This window comes from Engystomops pustulosus, chromosome 9 (genome assembly GCF_040894005.1).
Source record: "Engystomops pustulosus chromosome 9, aEngPut4.maternal, whole genome shotgun sequence".
Taxonomy (NCBI): domain Eukaryota; kingdom Metazoa; phylum Chordata; class Amphibia; order Anura; family Leptodactylidae; genus Engystomops; species Engystomops pustulosus.
In genome coordinates this window covers 29,201,220-29,211,219 of record NC_092419.1, presented here as the reverse complement: position 1 = coordinate 29,211,219, position 10,000 = coordinate 29,201,220, and the positions used below count along the sequence as shown (strand labels likewise).

The 10,000-nt window shown below is 42.5% G+C and overlaps 30 non-coding genes across 30 annotated transcripts; 15 read left to right on the top strand and 15 right to left on the bottom strand.

Moving 5' to 3' along the window:
* Nucleotides 1-293: 293 nt before the first annotated feature.
* TRNAR-UCG (transfer RNA arginine (anticodon UCG)) lies at nucleotides 294-366 on the bottom strand. The gene has a single exon. It is a non-coding gene; the product is annotated as a tRNA-Arg (tRNA).
* Nucleotides 367-598: 232 nt separating this feature from the next.
* TRNAL-CAA (transfer RNA leucine (anticodon CAA)) lies at nucleotides 599-708 on the top strand. The gene is made up of 2 exons: nucleotides 599-636; nucleotides 663-708. It is a non-coding gene; the product is annotated as a tRNA-Leu (tRNA).
* Nucleotides 709-818: 110 nt separating this feature from the next.
* TRNAR-UCG (transfer RNA arginine (anticodon UCG)) lies at nucleotides 819-891 on the bottom strand. Its single transcript has one exon. It is a non-coding gene; the product is annotated as a tRNA-Arg (tRNA).
* Nucleotides 892-1,343: 452 nt separating this feature from the next.
* On the bottom strand, nucleotides 1,344-1,416 carry TRNAR-UCG (transfer RNA arginine (anticodon UCG)). The gene has a single exon. It is a non-coding gene; the product is annotated as a tRNA-Arg (tRNA).
* A 452-nt stretch (nucleotides 1,417-1,868) lies between these two features.
* On the bottom strand, nucleotides 1,869-1,941 carry TRNAR-UCG (transfer RNA arginine (anticodon UCG)). The gene has a single exon. It is a non-coding gene; the product is annotated as a tRNA-Arg (tRNA).
* Nucleotides 1,942-2,173: 232 nt separating this feature from the next.
* Nucleotides 2,174-2,283, top strand: TRNAL-CAA (transfer RNA leucine (anticodon CAA)). Its single transcript has 2 exons — nucleotides 2,174-2,211; nucleotides 2,238-2,283. It is a non-coding gene; the product is annotated as a tRNA-Leu (tRNA).
* Nucleotides 2,284-2,393: 110 nt separating this feature from the next.
* Nucleotides 2,394-2,466, bottom strand: TRNAR-UCG (transfer RNA arginine (anticodon UCG)). The gene has a single exon. It is a non-coding gene; the product is annotated as a tRNA-Arg (tRNA).
* A 232-nt stretch (nucleotides 2,467-2,698) lies between these two features.
* Nucleotides 2,699-2,808, top strand: TRNAL-CAA (transfer RNA leucine (anticodon CAA)). Its single transcript has 2 exons — nucleotides 2,699-2,736; nucleotides 2,763-2,808. It is a non-coding gene; the product is annotated as a tRNA-Leu (tRNA).
* A 414-nt stretch (nucleotides 2,809-3,222) lies between these two features.
* Nucleotides 3,223-3,332, top strand: TRNAL-CAA (transfer RNA leucine (anticodon CAA)). Its single transcript has 2 exons — nucleotides 3,223-3,260; nucleotides 3,287-3,332. It is a non-coding gene; the product is annotated as a tRNA-Leu (tRNA).
* A 110-nt stretch (nucleotides 3,333-3,442) lies between these two features.
* Nucleotides 3,443-3,515, bottom strand: TRNAR-UCG (transfer RNA arginine (anticodon UCG)). Its single transcript has one exon. It is a non-coding gene; the product is annotated as a tRNA-Arg (tRNA).
* A 232-nt stretch (nucleotides 3,516-3,747) lies between these two features.
* On the top strand, nucleotides 3,748-3,857 carry TRNAL-CAA (transfer RNA leucine (anticodon CAA)). The gene is made up of 2 exons: nucleotides 3,748-3,785; nucleotides 3,812-3,857. It is a non-coding gene; the product is annotated as a tRNA-Leu (tRNA).
* A 110-nt stretch (nucleotides 3,858-3,967) lies between these two features.
* On the bottom strand, nucleotides 3,968-4,040 carry TRNAR-UCG (transfer RNA arginine (anticodon UCG)). Its single transcript has one exon. It is a non-coding gene; the product is annotated as a tRNA-Arg (tRNA).
* Nucleotides 4,041-4,272: 232 nt separating this feature from the next.
* Nucleotides 4,273-4,382, top strand: TRNAL-CAA (transfer RNA leucine (anticodon CAA)). The gene is made up of 2 exons: nucleotides 4,273-4,310; nucleotides 4,337-4,382. It is a non-coding gene; the product is annotated as a tRNA-Leu (tRNA).
* Nucleotides 4,383-4,492: 110 nt separating this feature from the next.
* On the bottom strand, nucleotides 4,493-4,565 carry TRNAR-UCG (transfer RNA arginine (anticodon UCG)). The gene has a single exon. It is a non-coding gene; the product is annotated as a tRNA-Arg (tRNA).
* Nucleotides 4,566-4,797: 232 nt separating this feature from the next.
* TRNAL-CAA (transfer RNA leucine (anticodon CAA)) lies at nucleotides 4,798-4,907 on the top strand. The gene is made up of 2 exons: nucleotides 4,798-4,835; nucleotides 4,862-4,907. It is a non-coding gene; the product is annotated as a tRNA-Leu (tRNA).
* A 110-nt stretch (nucleotides 4,908-5,017) lies between these two features.
* TRNAR-UCG (transfer RNA arginine (anticodon UCG)) lies at nucleotides 5,018-5,090 on the bottom strand. Its single transcript has one exon. It is a non-coding gene; the product is annotated as a tRNA-Arg (tRNA).
* Nucleotides 5,091-5,322: 232 nt separating this feature from the next.
* Nucleotides 5,323-5,432, top strand: TRNAL-CAA (transfer RNA leucine (anticodon CAA)). Its single transcript has 2 exons — nucleotides 5,323-5,360; nucleotides 5,387-5,432. It is a non-coding gene; the product is annotated as a tRNA-Leu (tRNA).
* Nucleotides 5,433-6,066: 634 nt separating this feature from the next.
* TRNAR-UCG (transfer RNA arginine (anticodon UCG)) lies at nucleotides 6,067-6,139 on the bottom strand. The gene has a single exon. It is a non-coding gene; the product is annotated as a tRNA-Arg (tRNA).
* Nucleotides 6,140-6,371: 232 nt separating this feature from the next.
* TRNAL-CAA (transfer RNA leucine (anticodon CAA)) lies at nucleotides 6,372-6,481 on the top strand. Its single transcript has 2 exons — nucleotides 6,372-6,409; nucleotides 6,436-6,481. It is a non-coding gene; the product is annotated as a tRNA-Leu (tRNA).
* A 110-nt stretch (nucleotides 6,482-6,591) lies between these two features.
* TRNAR-UCG (transfer RNA arginine (anticodon UCG)) lies at nucleotides 6,592-6,664 on the bottom strand. Its single transcript has one exon. It is a non-coding gene; the product is annotated as a tRNA-Arg (tRNA).
* A 232-nt stretch (nucleotides 6,665-6,896) lies between these two features.
* Nucleotides 6,897-7,006, top strand: TRNAL-CAA (transfer RNA leucine (anticodon CAA)). Its single transcript has 2 exons — nucleotides 6,897-6,934; nucleotides 6,961-7,006. It is a non-coding gene; the product is annotated as a tRNA-Leu (tRNA).
* A 415-nt stretch (nucleotides 7,007-7,421) lies between these two features.
* TRNAL-CAA (transfer RNA leucine (anticodon CAA)) lies at nucleotides 7,422-7,531 on the top strand. The gene is made up of 2 exons: nucleotides 7,422-7,459; nucleotides 7,486-7,531. It is a non-coding gene; the product is annotated as a tRNA-Leu (tRNA).
* Nucleotides 7,532-7,641: 110 nt separating this feature from the next.
* TRNAR-UCG (transfer RNA arginine (anticodon UCG)) lies at nucleotides 7,642-7,714 on the bottom strand. The gene has a single exon. It is a non-coding gene; the product is annotated as a tRNA-Arg (tRNA).
* A 232-nt stretch (nucleotides 7,715-7,946) lies between these two features.
* On the top strand, nucleotides 7,947-8,056 carry TRNAL-CAA (transfer RNA leucine (anticodon CAA)). Its single transcript has 2 exons — nucleotides 7,947-7,984; nucleotides 8,011-8,056. It is a non-coding gene; the product is annotated as a tRNA-Leu (tRNA).
* Nucleotides 8,057-8,166: 110 nt separating this feature from the next.
* TRNAR-UCG (transfer RNA arginine (anticodon UCG)) lies at nucleotides 8,167-8,239 on the bottom strand. The gene has a single exon. It is a non-coding gene; the product is annotated as a tRNA-Arg (tRNA).
* Nucleotides 8,240-8,471: 232 nt separating this feature from the next.
* Nucleotides 8,472-8,581, top strand: TRNAL-CAA (transfer RNA leucine (anticodon CAA)). Its single transcript has 2 exons — nucleotides 8,472-8,509; nucleotides 8,536-8,581. It is a non-coding gene; the product is annotated as a tRNA-Leu (tRNA).
* Nucleotides 8,582-8,691: 110 nt separating this feature from the next.
* Nucleotides 8,692-8,764, bottom strand: TRNAR-UCG (transfer RNA arginine (anticodon UCG)). Its single transcript has one exon. It is a non-coding gene; the product is annotated as a tRNA-Arg (tRNA).
* A 232-nt stretch (nucleotides 8,765-8,996) lies between these two features.
* TRNAL-CAA (transfer RNA leucine (anticodon CAA)) lies at nucleotides 8,997-9,106 on the top strand. The gene is made up of 2 exons: nucleotides 8,997-9,034; nucleotides 9,061-9,106. It is a non-coding gene; the product is annotated as a tRNA-Leu (tRNA).
* A 415-nt stretch (nucleotides 9,107-9,521) lies between these two features.
* Nucleotides 9,522-9,631, top strand: TRNAL-CAA (transfer RNA leucine (anticodon CAA)). Its single transcript has 2 exons — nucleotides 9,522-9,559; nucleotides 9,586-9,631. It is a non-coding gene; the product is annotated as a tRNA-Leu (tRNA).
* A 109-nt stretch (nucleotides 9,632-9,740) lies between these two features.
* On the bottom strand, nucleotides 9,741-9,813 carry TRNAR-UCG (transfer RNA arginine (anticodon UCG)). Its single transcript has one exon. It is a non-coding gene; the product is annotated as a tRNA-Arg (tRNA).
* Nucleotides 9,814-10,000: the final 187 nt, after the last annotated feature.

The window sequence follows — 10,000 nt, the reverse complement described above, 5'->3', positions numbered from 1 at the left end:
ATATTGCACATAACGCCTGACCATACGGTAAACCACACGGCTAAGGAATGGACTAAAATGTCTTTGCCAGTATGTCACAATGGCCGAGTGGTCTAAGGCGCCAGACTCAGGAGCAAATTCTTCCCCCAACATGGGTGTTCTGGTCTCCAAATGGAGGCGTGGGTTCAAATCCCACTTCTGACAGCAAGTTTTTGGCAAAGCAAGCTTTCTTACATGAGTCAATGTAAACGCTAACTTATACTCGTGTAATCAAATTCAAAAGATAGCACTTAGACAGCTCTCTGTTAACTCATTGACCACGAAGGGACTCGAACCCTCAATCTCCTGATCCGAAGTCAGACGCCTTATCCATTAGGCCACACGGTCCTGATGGTAGGCTCTGTGGACTTTACGTTGAAACAGGAAATACTATTGTGTCTTTGGTTTCATTTGAGGTAAAAGACAAAACAAAACTTTCTTTCTAGTATACATCAACAAATACAGTAGACCTACATGACATTCCAGATTTCTCTGTAATTTTTTCACATATTGCACATAACGCCTGACCATACGGTAAACCACACGGCTAAGGAATGGACTAAAATGTCTTTGCCAGTATGTCAGAATGGCCGAGTGGTCTAAGGCGCCAGACTCAAGAGCAAATTCTTCCCCCAACATGGGTGTTCTGGTCTCCAAATGGAGGCGTGGGTTCAAATCCCACTTCTGACAGCAAGTTTTTGGCAAAGCAAGCTTTCTTACATGAGTCAATGTAAACGCTAACTTATACTCGTGTAATCAAATTCAAGAGATAGCACTTAGACAGCTCTCTGTTAACTCATTGACCACGAAGGGACTCGAACCCTCAATCTCCTGATCCGAAGTCAGACGCCTTATCCATTAGGCCACGCGGTCCTGATGGTAGGCTCTGTGGACTTTACGTTGAAACAGGAAATACTGTTGTGTCTTTGGTTTCATTTGAGGTAAAAGACAAAACAAAACTTTCTTTCTAGTATACATCAACAAATATAGTAGACCTACATGACATTCCAGATTTCTCTGTAATTTTTTCACATATTGCACATAACGCCTGACCATACGGTAAACCACACGGCTAAGGAATGGGCTAAAATGTCTTTGCTAGTATGTCACAATGGCCGAGTGGTCTAAGGCGCCAGACTCAGGAGCAAATTCTTCCCCCAACATGGGTGTTCTGGTCTCCAAATGGAGGCGTGGGTTCAAATCCCACTTCTGACAGCAAGTTTTTGGCAAAGCAAGCTTTCTTACATGAGTCAATGTAAACGCTAACTTATACTCGTGTAATCAAATTCAAAAGATAGCACTTAGACAGCTCTCTGTTAACTCATTGACCACGAAGGGACTCGAACCCTCAATCTCCTGATCCGAAGTCAGACGCCTTATCCATTAGGCCACGCGGTCCTGATGGTAGGCTCTGTGGACTTTACGTTGAAACAGGAAATACTGTTGTGTCTTTGGTTTCATTTGAGGTAAAAGACAAAACAAAACTTTCTTTCTAGTATACATCAACAAATATAGTAGACCTACATGACATTCCAGATTTCTCTGTAATTTTTTCACATATTGCACATAACGCCTGACCATACGGTAAACCACACGGCTAAGGAATGGGCTAAAATGTCTTTGCTAGTATGTCACAATGGCCGAGTGGTCTAAGGCGCCAGACTCAGGAGCAAATTCTTCCCCCAACATGGGTGTTCTGGTCTCCAAATGGAGGCGTGGGTTCAAATCCCACTTCTGACAGCAAGTTTTTGGCAAAGCAAGCTTTCTTACATGAGTCAATGTAAACGCTAACTTATACTCGTGTAATCAAATTCAAAAGATAGCACTTAGACAGCTCTCTGTTAACTCATTGACCACGAAGGGACTCGAACCCTCAATCTCCTGATCCGAAGTCAGACGCCTTATCCATTAGGCCACGCGGTCCTGATGGTAGGCTCTGTGGACTTTACGTTGAAACAGGAAATACTGTTGTGTCTTTGGTTTCATTTGAGGTAAAAGACAAAACAAAACTTTCTTTCTAGTATACATAAACAAATACAGTAGACCTACATGACATTCCAGATTTCTCTGTAATTTTTTCACATATTGCACATAACGCCTGACCATACGGTAAACCACACGGCTAAGGAATGGACTAAAATGTCTTCGCGAGTATGTCAGAATGGCCGAGTGGTCTAAGGCGCCAGACTCAAGAGCAAATTCTTCCCCCAAAATGGGTGTTCTGGTCTCCAAATGGAGGCGTGGGTTCAAATCCCACTTCTGACAGCAAGTTTTTGGCAAAGCAAGCTTTCTTACATGAGTCAATGTAAACGCTAACTTATACTCGTGTAATCAAATTCAAAAGATAGCACTTAGACAGCTCTCTATTAACTCATCAACCACGAAGGGACTCGAACCCTCAATCTTCTGATCCGAAGTCAGACGCCTTATCCATTAGGCCACGCGGTCCTGATGGTAGGCTCTGTGGACTTTACGTTGAAACAGGAAATACTGTTGTGTCTTTGGTTTGATTTGAGGTAAAAGACAAAACAAAACTTTCTTTCTAGTATACATCAACAAATACAGTAGACCTACATGACATTCCAGATTTCTCTGTAATTTTTTCACATATTGCACATAACGCCTGACCATACGGTAAACCACACGGCTAAGGAATGGACTAAAATGTCTTTGCCAGTCTGTCAGAATGGCCGAGTGGTCTAAGGCGCCAGACTCAAGAGCAAATTCTTCCGCCAACATGGGTGTTCTGGTCTCCAAATGGAGGCGTGGGTTCAAATCCCACTTCTGACAGCAAGTTTTTGGCAAAGCAAGCTTTCTTACATGAGTCAATATAAACGCTAACTTATACTCGTGTAATCAAATTCAAAAGATAGCAATTAGACAGCTCTCTATTAACTCATCGACCACGAAGGGACTCGAACCCTCAATCTTCTGATCCGAAGTCAGACGCCTTATCCATTAGGCCCACGGTCCTGATGGTAGGCTCTGTGGACTTTACGTTGAAACAGGAAATACTATTGTGTCTTTGGTTTCATTTGAGGTAAAAGACAAAACAAAACTTTCTTTCTAGTATACATCAACAAATACAGTAGACCTACATGACATTCCAGATTTCTCTGTAATTTTTTCACATATTGCACATAACGCCTGACCATACGGTAAACCACACGGCTAAGGAATGGACTAAAATGTCTTTGCCAGTATGTCAGAATGGCCGAGTGGTCTAAGGCGCCAGACTCAAGAGCAAATTCTTCCCCCAACATGGGTGTTCTGGTCTCCAAATGGAGGCGTGGGTTCAAATCCCACTTCTGACAGCAAGTTTTTGGCAAAGCAAGCTTTCTTACATGAGTCAATGTAAACGCTAACTTATACTCGTGTAATCAAATTCAAAAGATAGCACTTAGACAGCTCTCTATTAACTCATTGACCACGAAGGGACTCGAACCCTCAATCTCCTGATCCGAAGTCAGACGCCTTATCCATTAGGCCACGCGGTCCTGATGGTAGGCTCTGTGGACTTTACGTTGAAACAGGAAATACTGTTGTGTCTTTGGTTTCATTTGAGGTAAAAGACAAAACAAAACTTTCTTTCTAGTATACATCAACAAATACAGTAGACCTACATGACATTCCAGATTTCTCTGTAATTTTTTCACATATTGCACATAACGCCTGACCATACGGTAAACCACACGGCTAAGGAATGGACTAAAATGTCTTTGCCAGTATGTCAGAATGGCCGAGTGGTCTAAGGCGCCAGACTCAAGAGCAAATTCTTCCCCCAACATGGGTGTTCTGGTCTCCAAATGGAGGCGTGGGTTCAAATCCCACTTCTGACAGCAAGTTTTTGGCAAAGCAAGCTTTCTTACATGAGTCAATGTAAACGCTAACTTATACTCGTGTAATCAAATTCAAAAGATAGCACTTAGGCAGCGCTCTATTAACTCATCGACCACGAAGGGAGTCGAACCCTCAATCTTCTGATCCGAAGTCAGACGCCTTATCCATTAGGCCACGCGGTCCTGACGGTAGGCTCTGTGGACTTTACGTTGAAACAGGAAATACTATTGTGTCTTTGGTTTCATTTGAGGTAAAAGACAAAACAAAACTTTCTTTCTAGTATACATCAACAAATACAGTAGACCTACATGACATTCCAGATTTCTCTGTAATTTTTTCACATATTGCACATAACGCCTGACCATACGGTAAACCACACGGCTAAGGAATGGACTAAAATGTCTTTGCCAGTATGTCAGAATGGCCGAGTGGTCTAAGGCGCCAGACTCAAGAGCAAGTTCTTCCCCCAACATGGGTGTTCTGGTCTCCAAATGGAGGCGTGGGTTCAAATCCCACTTCTGACAGCAAGTTTTTGGCAAAGCAAGCTTTCTTACATGAGTCAATGTAAACGCTAACTTATACTCGTGTAATCAAATTCAAAAGATAGCACTTAGACAGCTCTCTGTTAACTCATTGACCACGAAGGGACTCGAACCCTCAATCTCCTGATCCGAAGTCAGACGCCTTATCCATTAGGCCACGCGGTCCTGATGGTAGGCTCTGTGGACTTTACGTTGAAACAGGAAATACTGTTGTGTCTTTGGTTTCATTTGAGGTAAAAGACAAAACAAAACTTTCTTTCTAGTATACATCAACAAATACAGTAGACCTACATGACATTCCAGATTTCTCTGTAATTTTTTCACATATTGCACATAACGCCTGACCATACGGTAAACCACACGGCTAAGGAATGGACTAAAATGTCTTTGCCAGTATGTCAGAATGGCCGAGTGGTCTAAGGCGCCAGACTCAAGAGCAAATTCTTCCCCCAACATGGGTGTTCTGGTCTCCAAATGGAGGCGTGGGTTCAAATCCCACTTCTGACAGCAAGTTTTTGGCAAAGCAAGCTTTCTTACATGAGTCAATGTAAACGCTAACTTATACTCGTGTAATCAAATTCAAAAGATAGCACTTAGGCAGCGCTCTATTAACTCATCGACCACGAAGGGACTCGAACCCTCAATCTTCTGATCCGAAGTCAGACGCCTTATCCATTAGGCCACGCGGTCCTGACGGTAGGCTCTGTGGACTTTACGTTGAAACAGGAAATACTATTGTGTCTTTGGTTTCATTTGAGGTAAAAGACAAAACAAAACTTTCTTTCTAGTATACATCAACAAATACAGTAGACCTACATGACATTCCAGATTTCTCTGTAATTTTTTCACATATTGCACATAACGCCTGACCATACGGTAAACCACACGGCTAAGGAATGGACTAAAATGTCTTTGCCAGTATGTCAGAATGGCCGAGTGGTCTAAGGCGCCAGACTCAAGAGCAAATTCTTCCCCCAACATGGGTGTTCTGGTCTCCAAATGGAGGCGTGGGTTCAAATCCCACTTCTGACAGCAAGTTTTTGGCAAAGCAAGCTTTCTTACATGAGTCAATGTAAACGCTAACTTATACTCGTGTAATCAAATTCAAAAGATAGCACTTAGGCAGCGCTCTATTAACTCATCAACCACGAAGGGACTCGACCCCTCAATCTTCTGATCCGAAGTCAGACGCCTTATCCATTAGGCCACGCGGTCCTGACGGTAGGCTCTGTGGACTTTACGTTGAAACAGGAAATACTATTGTGTCTTTGGATTCATTTGAGGTAAAAGACAAAACAAAACTTTCTTTCTAGTATACATCAACAAATACAGTAGACCTACATGACATTCCAGATTTCTCTGTAATTTTTTCACATATTGCACATAACGCCTGACCATACGGTAAACCACACGGCTAAGGAATGGACTAAAATGTCTTTGCCAGTATGTCAGAATGGCCGAGTGGTCTAAGGCGCCACACTCAAGAGCAAATTCTTCCCCCAACATGGGTGTTCTGGTCTCCAAATGGAGGCGTGGGTTCAAATCCCACTTCTGACAGCAAGTTTTTGGCAAAGCAAGCTTTCTTACATGAGTAAATGTAAACGCTAACTTATACTCGTGTAATCAAATTCAAAAGATAGCACTTAGGCACACTCTATTAACTCATCGACCACGAAGGGACTCGAACCCTCAATCTTCTGATCCGAAGTCAGACGCCTTATCCATTAGGCCACGCAGTCCTTACAGTATGTTCTGTGGTCTTTATGTTGAAACAGGAAATACTGTTGTGTCTTTGGTTTCTTTTGAGGTTAAAGACAAAACAAAACTTTCTTTCTAGTATACATCAACAAATACAGTAGACCTACATGACATTCCAGATTTCTCTGTACTTTTTTCACATATTGCACATAACGCCTGACCATACGGTAAACCACACGGCTAAGGAATGGACTAAAATGTCTTCGCGAGTATGTCAGAATGGCCGAGTGGTCCAAGGCGCCAGACTCAAGAGCAAATTCTTCCCCCAACATGGGTGTTCTGGTCTCCAAATGGAGGCGTGGGTTCAAATCCCACTTCTGACAGCAAGTTTTTGGCAAAGCAAGCTTTCTTACATGAGTCAATGTAAACGCTAACTTATACTCGTGTAATCAAATTCAAAAGATATCACTTAGACAGCTCTCTATTAACTCATCGACCACGAAGGGACTCGAACCCTCAATCTTCTGATCCGAAGTCAGACGCCTTATCCATTAGGCCACGCGGTCCTGATGGTAGGCTCTGTGGACTTTACGTTGAAACAGGAAATACTGTTGTGTCTTTGGTTTCATTTGAGGTAAAAGACAAAACAAAACTTTCTTTCTAGTATACATCAACAAATACAGTAGACCTACATGACATTCCAGATTTCTCTGTAATTTTTTCACATATTGCACATAACGCCTGACCATACGGTAAACCACACGGCTAAGGAATGGACTTAAATGTCTTTGCCAGTATGTCAGAATGGCCGAGTGGTCTAAGGCGCCAGACTCAAGAGCAAATTCTTCCCCCAACATGGGTGTTCTGGTCTCCAAATGGAGGCGTGGGTTCAAATCCCACTTCTGACAGCAAGTTTTTGGCAAAGCAAGCTTTCTTACATGAGTCAATGTAAACGCTAACTTATACTCGTGTAATCAAATTCAAAAGATAGCACTTAGACAGCTCTCTGTTAACTCATCGACCACGAAGGGACTCGAACCCTCAATCTTCTGATCCGAAGTCAGACGCCTTATCCATTAGGCCACACAGTTCTGACGGTAGGCTCTGTGGACTTTACGTTGAAACAGGAAATACTATTGTGTCTTTGGTTTCATTTGAGGTAAAAGACAAAACAAAACTTTCTTTCTAGTATACATCAACAAATACAGTAGACCTACATGACATTCCAGATTTCTCTGTAATTTTTTCACATATTGCACATAACGCCTGACCATACGGTAAACCACACGGCTAAGGAATGGACTAAAATGTCTTTGCCAGTATGTCAGAATGGCCGAGTGGTCTAAGGCGCCAGACTCAAGAGCAAATTCTTCCCCCAACATGGGTGTTCTGGTCTCCAAATGGAGGCGTGGGTTCAAATCCCACTTCTGACAGCAAGTTTTTGGCAAAGCAAGCTTTCTTACATGAGTCAATGTAAACGCTAACTTATACTCGTGTAATCAAATTCAAAAGATAGCACTTAGACAGCGCTCTATTAACTCATCGACCACGAAGGGACTCGAACCCCCAATCTTCTGATCCGAAGTCAGACGCCTTATCCATTAGGCCACGCGGTCCTGACGGCAGGCTCTGTGGACTTTACGTTGAAACAGGAAATACTATTGTGTCTTTGGTTTCATTTGAGGTAAAAGACAAAACAAAACTTTCTTTCTAGTATACATCAACAAATACAGTAGACCTACATGACATTCGAGATTTCTCTGTAATTTTTTCACATATTGCACATAACGCCTGACCATATGGTAAACCACACGGCTAAGGAATGGACTAAAATGTCTTTGCCAGTATGTCAGAATGGCCGAGTGGTCTAAGGCGCCAGACTCAAGAGCAAATTCTTCCCCCAACATGGGTGTTCTGGTCTCCAAATGGAGGCGTGGGTTCAAATCCCATTTCTGACAGCAAGTTTTTGGCAAAGCAAGCTTTCTTACATGAGTCAATGTAAACGCTAACTTATACTCGTGTAATCAAATTCAAAAGATAGCACTTAGACAGCTCTCTGTTAACTCATCGACCACGAAGGGACTCGAACCCTCAATCTTCTGATCCGAAGTCAGACGCCTTATCCATTAGGCCACGCGGTCCTGATGGTAGGCTCTGTGGACTTTACGTTGAAACAGGAAATACTGTTGTGTCTTTGGTTTCATTTGAGGTAAAAGACAAAACAAAACTTTCTTTCTAGTATACATCAACAAATACAGTAGACCTACATGACATTCCAGATTTCTCTGTAATTTTTTCACATATTGCACATAACGCCTGACCATACGGTAAACCACACGGCTAAGGAATGGACTAAAATGTCTTTGCCAGTATGTCAGAATGGCCGAGTGGTCTAAGGCGCCAGACTCAAGAGCAAATTCTTCCCCCAACATGGGTGTTCTGGTCTCCAAATGGAGGCGTGGGTTCAAATCCCACTTCTGACAGCAAGTTTTTGGCAAAGCAAGCTTTCTTACATGACTCAATGTAAACGCTAACTTATACTCGTGTAATCAAATTCAAAAGATAGCACTTAGGCAGCGCTCTATTAACTCATCGACCACGAAGGGACTCGAACCCTCAATCTTCTGATCCGAAGTCAGACGCCTTATCCATTAGGCCACGCGGTCCTGACGGTAGGCTCTGTGGACTTTACGTTGAAACAGGAAATACTATTGTGTCTTTGGTTTCATTTGAGGTAAAAGACAAAACAAAACTTTCTTTCTAGTATACATCAACAAATACAGTAGACCTACATGACATTCCAGATTTCTCTGTAATTTTTTCACATATTGCACATAACGCCTGACCATACGGTAAACCACACGGCTAAGGAATGGACTAAAATGTCTTTGCCAGTATGTCAGAATGGCCGAGTGGTCTAAGGCGCCAGACTCAAGAGCAAATTCTTCCCCCAACATGGGTGTTCTGGTCTCCAAATGGAGGCGTGGGTTCAAATCCCACTTCTGACAGCAAGTTTTTGGCAAAGCAAGCTTTCTTACATGAGTCAATGTAAACGCTAACTTATACTCGTGTAATCAAATTCAAAAGATAGCACTTAGGCAGCGCTCTATTAACTCATCAACCACGAAGGGACTCGACCCCTCAATCTTCTGATCCGAAGTCAGACGCCTTATCCATTAGGCCACACGGTCCTGACGGTAGGCTCTGTGGACTTTACGTTGAAACAGGAAATACTATTGTGTCTTTGGATTCATTTGAGGTAAAAGACAAAACAAAACTTTCTTTCTAGTATACATCAACAAATACAGTAGACCTACATGACATTCCAGATTTCTCTGTAATTTTTTCACATATTGCACATAACGCCTGACCATACGGTAAACCACACGGCTAAGGAATGGACTAAAATGTCTTTGCCAGTATGTCAGAATGGCCGAGTGGTCTAAGGTGCCAGACTCAAGAGCAAATTCTTCCCCCAACATGGGTGTTCTGGTCTCCAAATGGAGGCGTGGGTTCAAATCCCACTTCTGACAGCAAGTTTTTGGCAAAGCAAGCTTTCTTACATGAGTCAATGTAAACGCTAACTTATACTCGTGTAATCAAATTCAAAAGATAGCACTTAGGCACACTCTATTAACTCATCGACCACGAAGGGACTCGAACCCTCAATCTTCTGATCCGAAGTCAGACGCCTTATCCATTAGGCCACGCGGTCCTTACAGTATGTTCTGTGGTCTTTATGTTGAAACAGGAAATACTGTTGTGTCTTTGGTTTCTTTTGAGGTTAAAGACAAAACAAAACTTTCTTTCTAGTATACATCAACAAATACAGTAGACCTACATGACATTCCAGATTTCTCTGTACTTTTTTCACATATTGCACATAACGCCTGACCATACGG